This window comes from Pan paniscus, chromosome 2 (genome assembly GCF_029289425.2).
Source record: "Pan paniscus chromosome 2, NHGRI_mPanPan1-v2.0_pri, whole genome shotgun sequence".
NCBI classification, from domain to species: Eukaryota; Metazoa; Chordata; class Mammalia; order Primates; family Hominidae; genus Pan; species Pan paniscus.
Window position 1 is genome coordinate 172,263,743 of NC_085926.1, and position 15,902 is coordinate 172,279,644.

The following is a 15,902-nucleotide window of genomic DNA, read 5'->3' on the forward strand; positions in this document are numbered from 1 at the left end:
AACCCAGCCTCTATTTCATTAACGTTATGGATTTAAGGTTTGAAGTTATGGATTTAAGGTTTGAAGTTATGATCTTACCTTTTGTTTTCCAGTTCTTTTTTGAGTTCCTAAAGAATTTGTGAGAAATCAAAATTCATCCATCCATTAGAGTTGAGTATGACAATCATCTGCAAATTAAAATTTCTTTATATATTTTAAAGTTCTTCTCCCACCATCAGGAATGCATTATAATTTCAAAGACATATTCTTTATAAACAGAACACAAAAATAAATGGGATTTGGAGACTGGATAAGAATTGGTCTTTGTAAAATAAGAAGCTCTCAAGTTGCACATTCTTATGATAATCTACACTGAATCAATACTATTGTAGGTCTCTTGCATCTTGTAGCAAGATTTCTGTCTGCTAAACTTAAATCTAACTGAAAATAGGATGGTACTTTATCCCTATGGTAGGTACAAGGACAAAAATTAGAAATAAATGTAAAAATCATCACAACCTCCTTCAATATTTCCACTCTCCTCAAGCTTTCAACTTCATGTCACTCCATTCATGCCCTGGCTGCCAACAGATGGTATAATTTTATAATGTTGCTATAATAGGGTCTCCTGATTATAGTTTCTTCAACTTCCATTTCTGCCTGAAAATTTCTATCATCATGGATTCTACTTTCGACATTGTACAGAAGCAGCAGCTAGGGCTTAATAGACAAATGTGTCCAGTTGCATTATTTACCAGCTAAGCAACCTTGTGCAAGTTATTTATCTCTCTGATCCTCAGTTTCATTAAAATGATAATAATAATACTTCCCCCAGAGGATGTCATAAGGATTAGAGATACCTCTCTGTAGAGAAGTATACACTAAGTGTGCTTAGTACATTGGCTCTAGTTGGCACATCAAATGTGCTGAATACATCATCATTGTCATGTCTGAGAAAGTGTCTTTCCTCACCAAAGGTAATTTCTCTTATCTTCTCTAAAACCATCAAATGTCCTACACTCTTGTTCAGCTTTTAATAATTCACAACGGGCTCCTCCTGGGCTTACCAACAGGTACAGATTTTTTTTTTTTTGCTGTACAGTACTATGACTTTTGACAAATGTACACTGTTATGTAACCACCACTGCAAAAATAAATAAATACATAAAAATTCAATCACTACCACCCCAACCTGCCCAAAATTCTTCTGCATCTTCCCTCATTCCCAGCTCCTGAAAATTGCTAATTTGTTTTCTGTTCCTATAGTTTTGCCTTTGCAAATGATACATATAAATAGAATCCTACAGTATATAACCTTTAAAGCCTGACTTCTTTTATTTAATAAAATGCATTTGCGATGCATCCATGTTGTTGCATGTATCAGTTGTTCTTTTTAGTAGTGTTCCACTGAACAGGATGGAATGTGTTTACTCACTCTCCAGTTGAGGAACATTTGAGTTATTTCCAGTCCTTGGTATTTACAAATAAACTAATGCTGAGTTTTAAACCACTTTTGTTGTTCAAATTATTTTTCAACTTTAACTATTAGAGGTTTACAGTTGCTGCTTCTATCCCTAAAAATTCAAAAATTCAGATTCTCTCTATTATAGTCCGTTTCATCCCTGCTTGCAAAGTGGCAATTTCTATTTGAGCTAACCTTCTTGTAAATATTATTTCTGGACTCAGGCTGTGTCTCCAAAAGCATGCTGCCATCATTCTATTTTGCAGTTTTTTTTCTCCTAGTACAAAAAGTTCATTAGATACATCATCATCCATCCACATCATTGACAGCAACAGTTTTACCAAAAGCTTTCTACTACAGAGAACAGAGAAATAGTCTGACCTTCAATATTTTCTTCCCCCCTGCTTCCCAGAGTCCATTTTTTAATGCGAAAAATTTTGGTTTTTTATTGCAATATCCCCCACATTCTAGATACCAATTTTCACATTAGTTGAGTAATGCTGGGGTTGCAAAATCTAGTGTCCTACCACAATAAACACTTTTTATTTCTATGTGAAAGTGATAACTGCCACATATGTTTGTATCTCATTGGGCAAAACAAGAACCAAGGCCACATCTAACTTCAAAGGTGGTGAGGAAATACAGTCATACTATGTGCCCCAAAACAGAGAGCTAAAAGTATATGATGGAGAGCACTAATGATCACCACGGGGTCTAATTTGTCCCTAAGCACTTAGCCAACTTTTCTAACACCATTTTTTAAAGATTACGCCTGTTGCCCAGTTTTTTTAAATGTCACCTTTACTATCTACCAAAATCTCATATGTAATGAGTCTGTTACCAGTCTGTATTCTATTCCATTTAGTTTTTTGTTGCTTCCTGTAATTGTACCTCAAATTTATCATTACCATAGCTGTACAAAATATTTTGATAATGGTAGGGCAAATCTTTCTTCACTAGTCTTCTATTTCAAAATGTGTGTCAGCTAGTCCCTGTATTTATTCTTCATTAGGCTTATTTTATCTATTCTGAACACACAAGTAATATAGGAATAAAAATCATAAAACACACTTAAATAAAGCATAAATGTCCCTCTTTAATCCCTTTTTTCATTTCCATTTTCCTGTAAAGAAGTGATCTTTGATCTATATTCTGTCAGTTCTTTTTATATATATGTGCATACACACTTTTGTATACTTAAAATGTATTGGTGTCTTCATCTGTTTGGGTTGCTAAAACAAAACACCACAAACTGAGTGGCTTATAAAACAGAAATTTATTTCTCATAGTTCTGGAAGCTAAGAAGTCTAACATCAAGGCACCAACAGATTCAGCATCTAGTGAGAGGCCATTCCCTGTTTCATAGATAAAAAGATGTCTTCTCGCAGAGTTCCCATATGGTAGAAGAGGTAAGGGATTTATAGTAGTCCATTTTCATGCTGCTAATAAAGACATACCTGAGACTGGGCAATTTACAAAAGAAAGAGGTTTATTGGACTTAGAGTTCCACCTGGCTGGGGAGGCCTCACAATCATGGCAGAAGGTGAAAGGCACATCTCACATGGCAGCAGACAAGAGAAAAGAGCTTGTGCAGGGACACCCCTGTTTTTAAAAACATCAGATCTCATAAGACTTATTCACTATCATGAGAACAGCACAGGAAAGACCTGCCCCCATGATTCAATTACCTCTAACCGGGTTCCTCCCATAACACATGGGAATTCAAGATGAGATTTGAGTGGGGACACAGCCAAACCATATCAGGATTTATCTGGGGCCTTTTTAAATAAAGGGACTAATTACCTTTATAAAACCTCTGCTTTTATCACCTAATTACCTTCCAAACCCTCATGTCCTAATACCATCACCTTGGGGGTTAAAATGTCAACCTATGAATTTTGGGGAGACACAAACATTTAGATCATAGCAATTGGTTTGCTGGATTAATAATATTTAACATACATAGAATCTTACCATAAATATTGATTTGCTATTTATATTACTAATTTAATTTGGTTATAGACAGAGTATATGATTCCAAACTTTGAAATTTGTTAATATTTGTTTTGTGGTTCAGCACATAGTTTACTGCATGTTTCATGTACTCTTGAAACGAATGTATATTCCACAGTTGTTGGAATAGTGTTTTATAAGCATAAATTAGATCAAATTGATTGATATGTTGGTTTAAATTGTCTATGATAATTTGTACTGACATTTTGTCTACTTGTTCTACCAATTACTAAGAGAAGTATTACAATCTCTAGCTTTGGGGATTTATTTATTTTTCCCTTTAATTTTATTCATTTTTGCTTCATGTATTTTAAAGTATTGTTATTAGGTGTATTCACCTTAGGATTGTTATGTATTCTTGATGAATTGACCCTTTGGGATTATAAAATGACCCTCTTTATGTCTGGTAATACTCCTTGTCTTGAAGTCAGTTTCATCTGACATTGACATAGCACAATAGCTTTCATTTGCTTTGTGTTTGCCTTGGTGTACCTTTTTCTATACCTTCAAGTTCAACCTGTCTTTCCCAATATATTTAGAGTGGATCTCTTGTAGGCAGCAAATAGTTGGGTTTTGCTTTCTTATGCAGTCTGATAAACTCTGAATTTAAATTATTGATATAAGTGAGATTGGGTCTATTATAGTGTCATTTGCTATTTATTCGCTCTTTGTTTCTTTGTTCTTCCTTTTCTGTCTTCTTTGTGGTTAATAAAAATTTTAATATCTCAAATTATCTTCTGCATTGGCTGCTTAGCTAATACAGTTTTTGGGGGGTTATTGTTTCCTCTGTGGAATACAATGTATATCCTTAATTAATCACAGACTTCTTGAATTCATATTATGCCTCTTTATGTAAAAACTGGTAAATTTCAATTTTCACTGCTCATATTCTTTGTAATATTATACTATATACTCTATGTCTACACATTATAAACCTCACAATATATTGCTTTTACTTTTAAATAGTCTATGGCTTAAATAATTTTAAAAATAAAAGATAATGTTTTATATTTACCTATATGTTTAATATTCCTAGTATTCTACATGCCTTCCTGTATATCTGAATTCCCATCTGGTATCAATTTTCACAGTGTGAAGACATTCCTTTAGCATTTCTTTACAGTGGCAAATTCTTACAGTTGGCAATAAATTCTCTCAGCTTCCATTTTTCTGAAAACATTTTGCTTTCATTTTCAAAAGATATTTTTGCTGGATCTAGATTTCTAGGTGAGACTTCCACTTGTTTCCATGAAAAAATAAGATAATCTTGAATTAGCTCTTGCTGTCAATTAGGAAATAAAAAATTTACTGGTGGGTGTGTTAGTCTGTTCTCACATTGCTAGAAGGAAATACCTGAGACTGGGTAATTTATTAAAAAAGAGGTTCAATTGGCTCATGGTTCTGTAGGCTGTATAGCAAACATGATATGGGCATATGATTGGTTTCTAGGAAGGCCTCAGGAAACTTAAAATCATGGCAGAAGACAAAAGGAGAGCAGATACAGCCCATGGTCAGAGCAAGAAAAAAAGGGAATGAGCCAAGCCAAGTGCTGCACTTTTAAATAGCCAGATCTTACAAGTATTCACTCACTATCATGAGGACATCACCAAGGAATGGTGCTAAACCATTCATGAGAAATTTACCTCCATGATCTAATCACCTGTCACCAGGCCCCACCTCCAACATTTGGGATTACAATTCAACATGGGTGGGAACACAACCCTATATCATTCCACCCCCAGGCCCTTCCAAATCTCATGTCCTTCTCCATTGTAACATACAACCATGCCTTCCCAACAGTCTCCCAAAGTCTTAACTCACTGCAGCACCAGCTCAAAAGTCTGAAGTGCAACGTCACATCTGAGACAATGCAAATTCCTGCCACCTACGGGCCTATAAAATCAAAAACAAATTATTTAATTCCAAGGTAATGTATTAGTTCATTTTCATGCTGCTGTAAAGAACTGCCTGAGACTGGGTAATTTACAAAGAAAAGAAGTATAATTGACTCACAGTCTAGGATGGCCAGGGAGGTCCCAGGAAATTTATAATCATGGCAGAAGGCAAAGAGGAAGCAAGGCACCTTCTTCACAAGGCAGCAGGAAGAAGTGCCAAGCAACAGGGGAAGAGCCCTTTATAAAACCATTAGATTTCATGAGAACTCACTCACTATCACAAGAACAACATGGGGAAACTACCCCCATGATTCAATTACCTCCACCTGGTCTCTCCCTTAACATGTGAAGATTATGGGAGTTATGGGGATTACAATTCAAGATGAGATTTGGGTGGGGACACAGAGCCTAACCATATCAGATACAATGGGGGTACAAGCAATTGGGTAAATATTCCTGTTCCAAAAGGGAGAAATTGACCAAAAGAAAGGGGCTACAGGCCCCATGCAAATCCAAATCCCAGCAGCACAGTCATTAAATCTCACAGCTCCAAAGTAATCTCCTTTGACTCCATGTCCCACAATCAGAGTACACTGGTGTGAGGGGTGGGGTCCCAAGGCCTTGGGCAGCTCTGCCCCTGTGTCTTTGCAGGGTTCAGCCTATGCAGCTCTTCTCATAGGCTGGCATTGTGTGTCTGTGGCTTTTGAGGTATAGGGTCAAGCTGTCAGTGAATCTACCACTCTGAGGTCTTGAGGATTGTGGCCCTCTTCTCACAGCTCAAATAGGCAGTGTCCCAGTGGGGACTTTAACCTCACATTTCCCCTCTGCCCTAGTTGAGGTTCTCCATGAGGGCAGCGCACATGCAGCAGACTTCTGCCTGGACATACAGGCTTTTCCATACATCCTCTGATATCTAGGCAGAGGCCCCAAGCATAAACTCTTGCAATCTGTGCACCCACAGGCCCAACACCACGTGGAAACAACCAAAGATTATAAGTTGCACTCTCCAAAGCAGCTGCCCAAGCTCTACCTGGGCCCCTTTGAGATAAGGCTGGAGCTGGAGTGGCCAGGATGCAGGGAGCAGTGTCCTGAAACTGTGCAGGACAGCAGGGTCCTGTGCCTGTTACACAAAACCATTCTTCCCTCCTAGGCCTTAGGACCTGTGATGAAAGGAACTGCAGCAAAGTTCCCTGAAATTCCTTCAAAGTCTTTTTCCCATTGTCTTGGCTATCAGTACTTGCCTCCTTTTTGTTTATGCAAATTTCTCTAGAAAGTGGTTGCCCAGCAGCCCACTTGAATTCTTCTCCTGAAAATGGAATTTTGTTTTCTACTACATGGCTAGGCTGCAAATTTTCCAAACTCTTATGCCCTGCTTCCCTTTTAAATAAAATTTCCAACTTATTTATTTGCTTCCACATCTGAGCATAGGTTGTTAGAAGCAGCCACATGGCATCTTGAACACTTTGCTGCTTAGAAATTTCTTCTGCCAGATATCCTAGGTCATCACTCTCAAGTTCAAAATTCCACATATTAATAGGGCATGGACACAATCCAGCCAAACTCTTGGCTAAGGTATAGCACATGTGACCTTTGCTTCAGTTCCCAGTGAGTTCCTCATTACCATCTGAGACCTTGTCAGCCTGGCCTTCACTATCCATATCACTATGAGAATTTTGGTCACAACCATTTTTTTTTACCAGTCTCTAAGAAGTTCCCAACTTTCCCTCATTTTCCCGACTTATTTTGAGTCCTCCAAACCCTTCCAATCTCTGCCTGTTTCAAAGCTGCTTCTTCATTTTCAGGTATCTTTATAACAATGCCCCTTTCTTCAGTATCAATGTTCTGTTTGCATTTTCACATTGCTATAAAGAAATACCTGAGGCTGGGTAATTTCTAAAGAAAAGAGGTTTAATTGGCTCCCAGTTCTGCAGGCTGTACAGGAAGCATGATGCTGGCATCTGCTCAGCTTCTGGGGAGGCTTCAGGAAACTTACAATCATTGTGGAAGCCAAAGGAGGATCAGGTGTATCACATGGCCAGAGTAGGAACAAGAGGGAGCAAGCAAGGTGTCACACACCTTTAAACAACCATATTTCATGAAAACTCACTCACTATTGTGAGGACAGCACCAACGGAATGGCGCTAAAGCAGTCATGAGAAATCAACCCCTATGATCCAATCACCTCTCACCATGACCCACCTCCAACAATGGCGATTACAATTCAACATGAGATCTGGATGAAGACACACATGCAAACTATATCAATGGACACAGGACTCTGATCTCTGAGAAACTGAAAACACATGAGGTGAGTCCTATCATTGCTGTCGCTTTCTGAGTGGAAGCTATTCCCAGATTTTGGCACAGGGAAGGCAGACCAAAAAAAGAGTCCAACAATCTCATGGAATTGAGAAAACATGGACTGGAAGCCAACGTGGCTGCACTTTTCAGAGTTCAGAGAAACAGCTACCCAGAGAGAAGTTTTCATAATCTGAATGGGGTCTCCTTCCTCCCAAGTTCAAATCCTTCCAGTTTCTGTTTTATTTTGATTGCCTTTAAATAGGCCTGTTTTGAATATTTTCCCCAGAATTTTTAATTGTTATCAGCAGGAGGATGAGTCTGATACTCTTTTATTAAAATAAGCCAGAATTCCTATATTTATTTCTTAACTACAATGTCTCAGAGATTTTTTTTTTTTTTTTTTTGAGATGGAGTCTTGCTGTGTCACCCAGGCTGGGGTGCAATGGAGCAATCTCAGCTCACTGCAACCTCTGCCTCTGGGATTCAAGCAATTGTGGCTGGGATTACAGGTGAGCACCACTACACCTGGCTAATTTTTGTATATTTAGTAGAGATGGGGTTTCACCATCTTGGCCAAGCTGGTCTCAAACTCCTGACCTCATGATCCGTCCTCCTCAGCTTCCCAAAGTTCTGGGATTTCAGGTATGAGCCACCGTGCCTGGCCTCAGAGATCTTTTTCAGCAATGTTGCCTATCACAGCTCATTCTTTAGTACCTGCAGTGTTTCATAACACAAACATAATGTGATTTATGTAACCATTTTTCAAGAAAAATGATGATTTATAAAATTTTACTATTAGAAATAATGTTATAATAAATATTAAATAAATAATATACTATAAATATGTCATTTTTGCTTTTTGAACAGTTTTGTACATTTGACTCTCAGAGATGAAATTGCTGTGCCAAAGGGTCTAAACATTTAAAATTTGTGTAGATATTTACAAATAGCCTTTACCAAATTCAACTTTACAGAATATATTGTCCTGTTTCATTTACTCTTCAAGATTAAGTTTAAAATCAACTTACCAAACTCAGTTTCAAAATGCTATTAGAATTAAATTCAAAATATTATTTTCTTACTTTATTTATATGTTTTATATTTTTTTAATTTTATTTTATATTTTTAGCCCATTTGAATTTTCTTGGTGGTGCTGTTGGTAGTTGATCCTGCTGTTAATACATTTGGCTTTATATTTCTAGCATAAATTGATAAAACATTATTTAGGAAAGATTTGAAAAACACAAAAGAAAAAATTTTCTTTTTCTTAAAATCTCAGGACATTTTATTTTAATCTTTTTTCGTATGCACAATTTTTGGTTTTAAACAATTTGATCATACTTTATATAAACTATTATACTTTTCTATTTAATGCAATTTGAGAGGCATTTTCTTTCTTGTTAAACATTCATGTTCTTTTCAGTTTTATTTACTTTAAACACCTCTGCAGTGATTTTGTACTTGTAGCTTCCTTTGGAAGTAGAATTGTTAGGGAAACAGGAACCTAGGAGAGCCAGAATAAGGCCATTTTAAGTTCAGCTCCATCTTGAGACAAATCAGGCACATTCCTTTAGTCACAACCCATGGTCATAAGATGTTTATAGTTGAGAAAACAGCCTAAGTATACCTACAAGGACACACTCTTACATCAACAGAATCCAGATATCCAAATACCCATTACAATATGTTTATTTTATATAATTTGTTATGTTTTGATGTACTCACACAGTACAATGTCAAGGACAGTATTCTTTAAATCAATAGAACAATAAATTTTCTCATGTTGTCAGCTCACCTGCACATAGTCACAGCTTGGTCTTTACATAGACAAGACCTCTATATAAGAAAAACTTAAAACAAAGATAGTGCATTTCTTCCCTTGCTTTCTGAGGACACTCTACTCTGTAATGATGTAGCTAGCTTTCACTAAATGGTCTCTTCTCACTGAGAGGCACTCCTCTGCTTGCTTTCTGAGGATGCCCTACTCTGTAACAGAGTACTTTTCAATAAGCTTGCTTCTTTCACTGCACTTTGCAACTTTCCTTGCATTCCTTCCTGCAGGAGATCCAAGAACCCTCTTTGGGGGTCTGGACTGAGACTCTTTTTTCTGGTAACAGAATTATCTGGTCAAATATACATATTTAATAAATATAGCTGAATTGCTTTCCAAAATGTTTTGATACTTTACATTCACATTATTGAGTGTATGTTTCTTTATACCTATGAAAATACTTTTTAAAAAACCCTGCTAATTTCATGGACAAAAATAAATGGTTTCTCATTTTTTTCAATTTAGTTATTGAGCTAAATTTAATTTCTATTTAATTAAATTGAACAAATTTCAATTTAGGTCTTGAGCTAAATTAAAATTTTTAATTTAGTTACTAGCTCACTAACTATAAAATTGGACACTGTTTTATAGGTTTATTAATCAATTAATTTTCTTCTATTGAAAATTATTAGTGTCTTTCATTTCCTTTTGGTCCTAACCACCACTGTTCCCATCTACTAACATCCTGATAACTGTTTCTAATTAAGTAATGGCTTTGTGAAATTATTTAGGCTTTCTTAATTTCTGCAATTATTCTGGTTATCTATCAATGTCTATCTAATATCTTTGCCTCTCATTCTATTGACTTCCTTTCTTCCATAGACTTCTACTTTCACTTCATTTTTCTCAGCCTCTCCTACCTCAGCCATCATTACAAATAGTCTGAAGACTTAAATTTCCAACACCTGTCTGACCTTTTCTCACGATCCCAGCTCTCCTACTTCATTATTACCGTAATACCTTGTCTTTACCTAATTGCCAAGTACTTAAGAAATATCAACTTCTCTCTGCCAAAAGCTATATATAATTTGTCTATAAAACACCTTTTCAGAGCTACATCGATTCCATGAAATACTTTGATAATCCTTCAGATTAGGCCCTTATCTCTTGTCATATATATGATTATATATATATATAACCAACAACATATATATATGATATGTATATATGTATATATGATATGTATATGTATATATGTATATATGATATGTATATGTATATGTATATATGTATATATGATATGTATATGTATATGTATATATGTATATATGATATGTATATATATTTGTTATATGTGTCTGTGTGTGTCTGTGTGCATTTGTGTGTATAAATTTTAAAAACAAACAGCTCAATTCACCAATTCTCCTTCTCTCTGACTAAACTTTGCTTAATGAGCACTGATGATGATTTGCACCATTACAAATTCAAGGTCTTTTGCCTCCACTGAGACTTCAACGTGCCTCAGAAATCCTGTGTATTTCTTCTGGTTACTTTCTCTTTGTCTTACTCTAATTCTCAACAATTACTAACAGAAACTTTCTTTATTTTCTCTAAACTACCAAGATACCTCTTCCAACATCACTTTCAGAACGTGATCTCAATCATCACTTCCCCAAACCTTCCTCAGCCTCCCACCACGCTACTTTCATTTTACACTCCTTCATTCTTTCTTCCTTCTTCCCTGACACAATTAGTAAGGGGTTGTCTCTCTTAACTAAATGGAAAATGGCTTCTATCTTTGTGTTTATCTCTCTCTGCTCCACCAAAATCACTCTAGTTCTCACGTCTTCTCCCATGATCAAGTTTCTTGTCAGCATTTAATTTTACTTAGGTTACTCCATATTAAGGAGAGACAGAGGAAAGAGAGTGGGAAGGAAGGAAAGAAGAAAAGAAGGGTGTCAGAGAGGGTGAGAGGAGAAAAAACTTCATTTGGGATGCCACTAGTTAATATGCCTGGCAGATAAGAGGTTATGATAAACATTTATGAAATAAATATTGAAGAGCATTATGTTTCAGTGTGATAAACCTTGACTTACGAGCTTCATGATGTCAAAGAAGAAAACGGTATGATCTTTCAAGAACTATAAATGTGAATCCAAATAATGCCTTAAAGGACATACTCGACATGAATCATCCACCTGTTCTTTGCTTGTTTGTTTGTTTGTTTTTTGACAGCAAAGATCAGAGAAAAACCACAAAATGGAATGGACATACATTTTTCCTAATCATATATTGTCATAAAAAAAAGTTTATCTCTTTCATCAGAGGTAGAAAGTTTACAAAGGAACAGAGAGCTCCCTTAGTTGAATTCCAAAGAATTCCAATATATAAATTTGTTTTACTTTCTTGTTACCTTAAAAACATACAGTTTATATTTCATTTTGTTCAGATTTCATTGGGTTAGTTTTGTTTTAGTATTTTTTTTTTTAGAGACATGGGTCTCCCTGTGTTACCCAGGTTTGTCTCAAGCTCATGAATTTAAGCAATCCTCGCCTCTCAGTCTCCCAAAGTGCTAGGATTATAGGCATGAGCTACTACACCCGGCCCACTAGGTTACTTTAGAAAGCAAATGTTGTATTTCACAATCCTAAAAATCTTTCAATATGTGACAACTTTAAGTGTAGTGATTTGCAGTACAAAAATTGTCATTAGCGCACATCACAATAGCATTTCTTCTGTTAATCTTGTCTAATTACTTGGTTTTATCTATTACTTATAAACTTCCCAAATGTGATGGTTAATGCTGAGTGTCAACTTGATTGGATTGAAGGATGAAAAGTATTGATCCTGGGTGTGTCTGTGAGGGTGTTGCCAAAGGAGATTAACGTTTGAGTCAGTGGGCTGGGGAAGGTAGACCTACTTTTAATCGTGTGGGCACCATGTAATCAGTTGCTGGTGCAGCTAGAATATAAAGCAAGCAGAAAAATGTGAAAATACTAAACTGGCTTAGCCTCCCAGCCTACATCTTTCTCCCAGCCTACATCTTTCTCCTGTGCTGGATGCTTCCTGCCCTTGAACATCTGACTCCAAGTTCTTCCGTTTTAGGACTCATATATATATATGAGTCCTAAATATATATATATATATATATATATATAAATATATATATTTATTTATCCCATTAGTTCTGTCCCTACAGAGAACCCTAACTAATACAGATTTAGGTACCGGGAGTGGTTATAGAGGAACAGAATATTAAGGATGGAGTTCTTTTGTTGGTTTTGGGGTTTCTGGAATTGGCTGCTTAGTATAATTAGACCTGGAAATACTGACTCTACTTCTAATAGTATGGAGACCACTGATAATCCTTGGCATAAACCATATAGAGAATTTTTCAAAATAAATACATTTGACACTCCTGATTCATGGCTCGTGAGAGGCAAGGAGTTTAATGACTCTATACATAATATCTTTAACCATATGTGGAGAACCAAGAAACAATGAAACTGGTTGGTTGCTCCTAAGTTCGGTGAACAAAGTGATGAAAAAAAATGATGAACTCAGGGATTCTTCTCCTGGCTTCAGAAGCAAATACTGAGCCTCAAATCTGTTGAGATTGCCCTGAGCAAGAGTCTTATCTCCTTTAGAGAAAGAGCTAAAATTGTGGAAAAACAGACACAAGATATTATCATGTGAGTGGCTGACCTGCAATGAAAGGTGCATGCACAGCCTCACCAGGTGTCTACTGTTAAAGCAAAGGCATTGATTGGAAAAGAATGGAACACTGCAACTTGGAATGGAGATGTGGTGAGAGGACCCTGATAAAGCTGAGGACACTGAGTTTGTAAACTCTGATTAACTTTTTTGCCAAGAAGAAACAGCTTCCCCATCCCCAGTAGTGGCAACTCTCCCTGACCCATGCTGCCATCAGCCTTTCTACTTTTGTCTGAGGAGATAAATGCTGTGCTGCCTGAGGCAACAGTGATAGCCTCCCCTGAGGCAGTTGCCAGGAAAGATAATGTTGATTCTCCTTAGGAACCATCACCAACACCCCTGTTTTCTTCTAGACCTATGGCTAGACTAAAGTCCTGGTGGGGCCCTAGAGATGAGGTTGAGAGTGACCAATGAGAAGGTATGCTACACTCAAAAAGAACTGCTTGCGTTTTCTAACTTATATAAGCAGAAATCTGGAGAACAGGCATGGGGATGGCTATTAAGGGTGTGGGATAATAGTGGAAGAAGCATAGAGTTGGACCAGGCTGAGTTTATTTATTTGGGCCTACTAAGTAAAAACACTTCATTTAATGTTGCAGCTTAGGGAGTTAAAAACGTTCTAATAATTTATTTGCTTGGTTACCTGAAATATGGATTAAAAGATGGCTCATTGCAAGTGAGCTGGAAATGCCTAATCTCCCTTGGTTTAATGTAGAGGAAGGGATCCAAAGGCTTAGGGAGATTGGGATGGTGGAGTGGATTAGTCACTTTAGACCTACTCATCCCAACTGGGAGGGTCTAGAAGATATACCCTTGACCAATGCCTTGCAACATTGATTTGTAAGGGCAGCACCTGCATCTTAGAAGAGCACTTCAATTGCTCTTCTCTGTATGTCAGATCTAACAGTGGGAACCGCAGTCACTCAACTACAAAATTTAAATACTATGGGAATAATTGAATCCTGATATGGCAGGGGCCAAGTCACTCAATCATCAAAGGCAAGGTAGGTGTAGCTACCATAATGGACAGAAGAGGCAAAGCAGCAATCAGAATGGTCTGACTCATGTAGAGCTCTGGCATTGGCTAAAAAATCATGGTGTTCCTATAAATGAAATTGATAGGAAGCCTACTGCATTCCTACTTAATTTGCATAAGCAGAAAACTTCTAGTTGAATGGACAAAAGACTAATTTGAATTTTAAAAACAGAGACTCATGGGTCCTCCATCAATTTCCAGACTTGAGCCAGTTTACAGTCCCAGAACCCCTTGAATAAAGGAGAGGCCAGGTCCCATTGAGGAAGGACCCCACCACACTACCAACAATTTATGCTGTTAATCTTTCTTGCATCCTTCCCCAAGGAGACCTCTGGCCTTTTACCAGTGTAACTGTGCAATGGGGAAAGAGAAATGATCACACATTTTGGGGACTACTGGACACTGACCCTGAGCCAACGTTGGTTTCAGGGGACCCAAAATGTCACTGTAGTCCTCCAGTTAAAGCAGGGGCTTCTGGAGGCCAGGTAATTAATGGTGTTTTAGCTCAGGTCCGACTTACAGTGGGTCTAGTAGGGCCTGGAATCATCCTGTGGTCATTTCCCCAGGGCCAGAATGCATAATTGGCATAGACATGCTTAGCAGCTGGCAGAACCCCCACATTGGCTCCCTGACTGGTAAGGTGAGGGTTATTCTGGTAGGAAGGGCCAAATAGAAGCCATTAGAGCTACCTCTACCTAGAAAAAAGTAAATCAAAAAAATATTGCATCCCTGGTGGGATTCCGGAGATTAGTGCCACCATCAAGGACTTGAAAGATGCAGGGGTGGTGATTTCTATCACATCCCCGTTCAACTGTTCCATTTGGCCAGTGCAGAAGACAGATGGATCTTGGAGAATGACAGTGGATTATTGTAAGCTTAACCAAGTGGTGGCTCCAATTGCAGCTGCTGTACCAGATGTGGTTTCATTGCTTGAGCAAATTAACACATCTACTGGTACCTGGTATGCAGCCACTGACTTGGCAAATGCATTTTTCTCTATTCCTGTCCATAAGCCCCACCAGAAGCAATTTGCTTTCAGCTGGCAAGGCCAGCAATATACCTTTACTGTCCTACCTTAGGGGTATATCAATTCTCTGGCTTTGTGTCATAATCTTATTCAGAGAGACCTTGATTGCTTTTTGCCTCTGCAAGATATCACACTGGTGCATTACATTGATGACATTATGCTGATGGCATCCAGTGAGCAAGAAGTAGCAAACACACTGGACTTATTGGTGAGACATTTGCATGCCAGAGGATGAGAAATAAATCTGACTGAAACTCTGGGAGCTTCTCCCTCAGTAAAATTACTAGGGGTCCAGTGGTGTGGGGCTTATCAAGATATTCTTTCTAAGGTGAAGGATAAGTTGCTGCATTTGGTCCTTCCCACAACCAAGAAAGAGGCCCTAGTGGGCCTATTTGAATTTTGGAGACAACACATTCCTCATTTGAGTGTGTTACTCCAGCCCATCTATCTAGTAACCCGAAAGGCTGCCAGTTTTGAGTGTGGTCCAGAACAGGAGAAGGCTCAGCAACAGGTCCAGGCTGCTGTGCAAGCTGCTCTGCCACTTGAGCCACATGACCCAGCAGATCCAGCGGTGCTTGAGATGTCAGTGGCAGATAGGGATTCTTTTGGAGCCTTTGGCAGGCCCCCATAGAAGAATCACGGTAAAGGCCTCCACAATGGAGGTAGGGAAGAGTATGCATTGAATACAGGGGATCCATTAGGGT

General features: G+C 37.7%; 1 long non-coding RNA gene across 1 annotated transcript in view; it reads right to left on the bottom strand.

The window, feature by feature from the left end:
* Positions 1-15,902, bottom strand: part of LOC129397472 (uncharacterized) — a 63,232-nt gene that overhangs the window by 2,854 nt on the left and 44,476 nt on the right. The window contains exon 3 of the long non-coding RNA XR_008624938.1: positions 79-167. This is a non-coding gene — a long non-coding RNA (uncharacterized LOC129397472). The remainder of the gene's footprint in view (positions 1-78; positions 168-15,902) is intronic.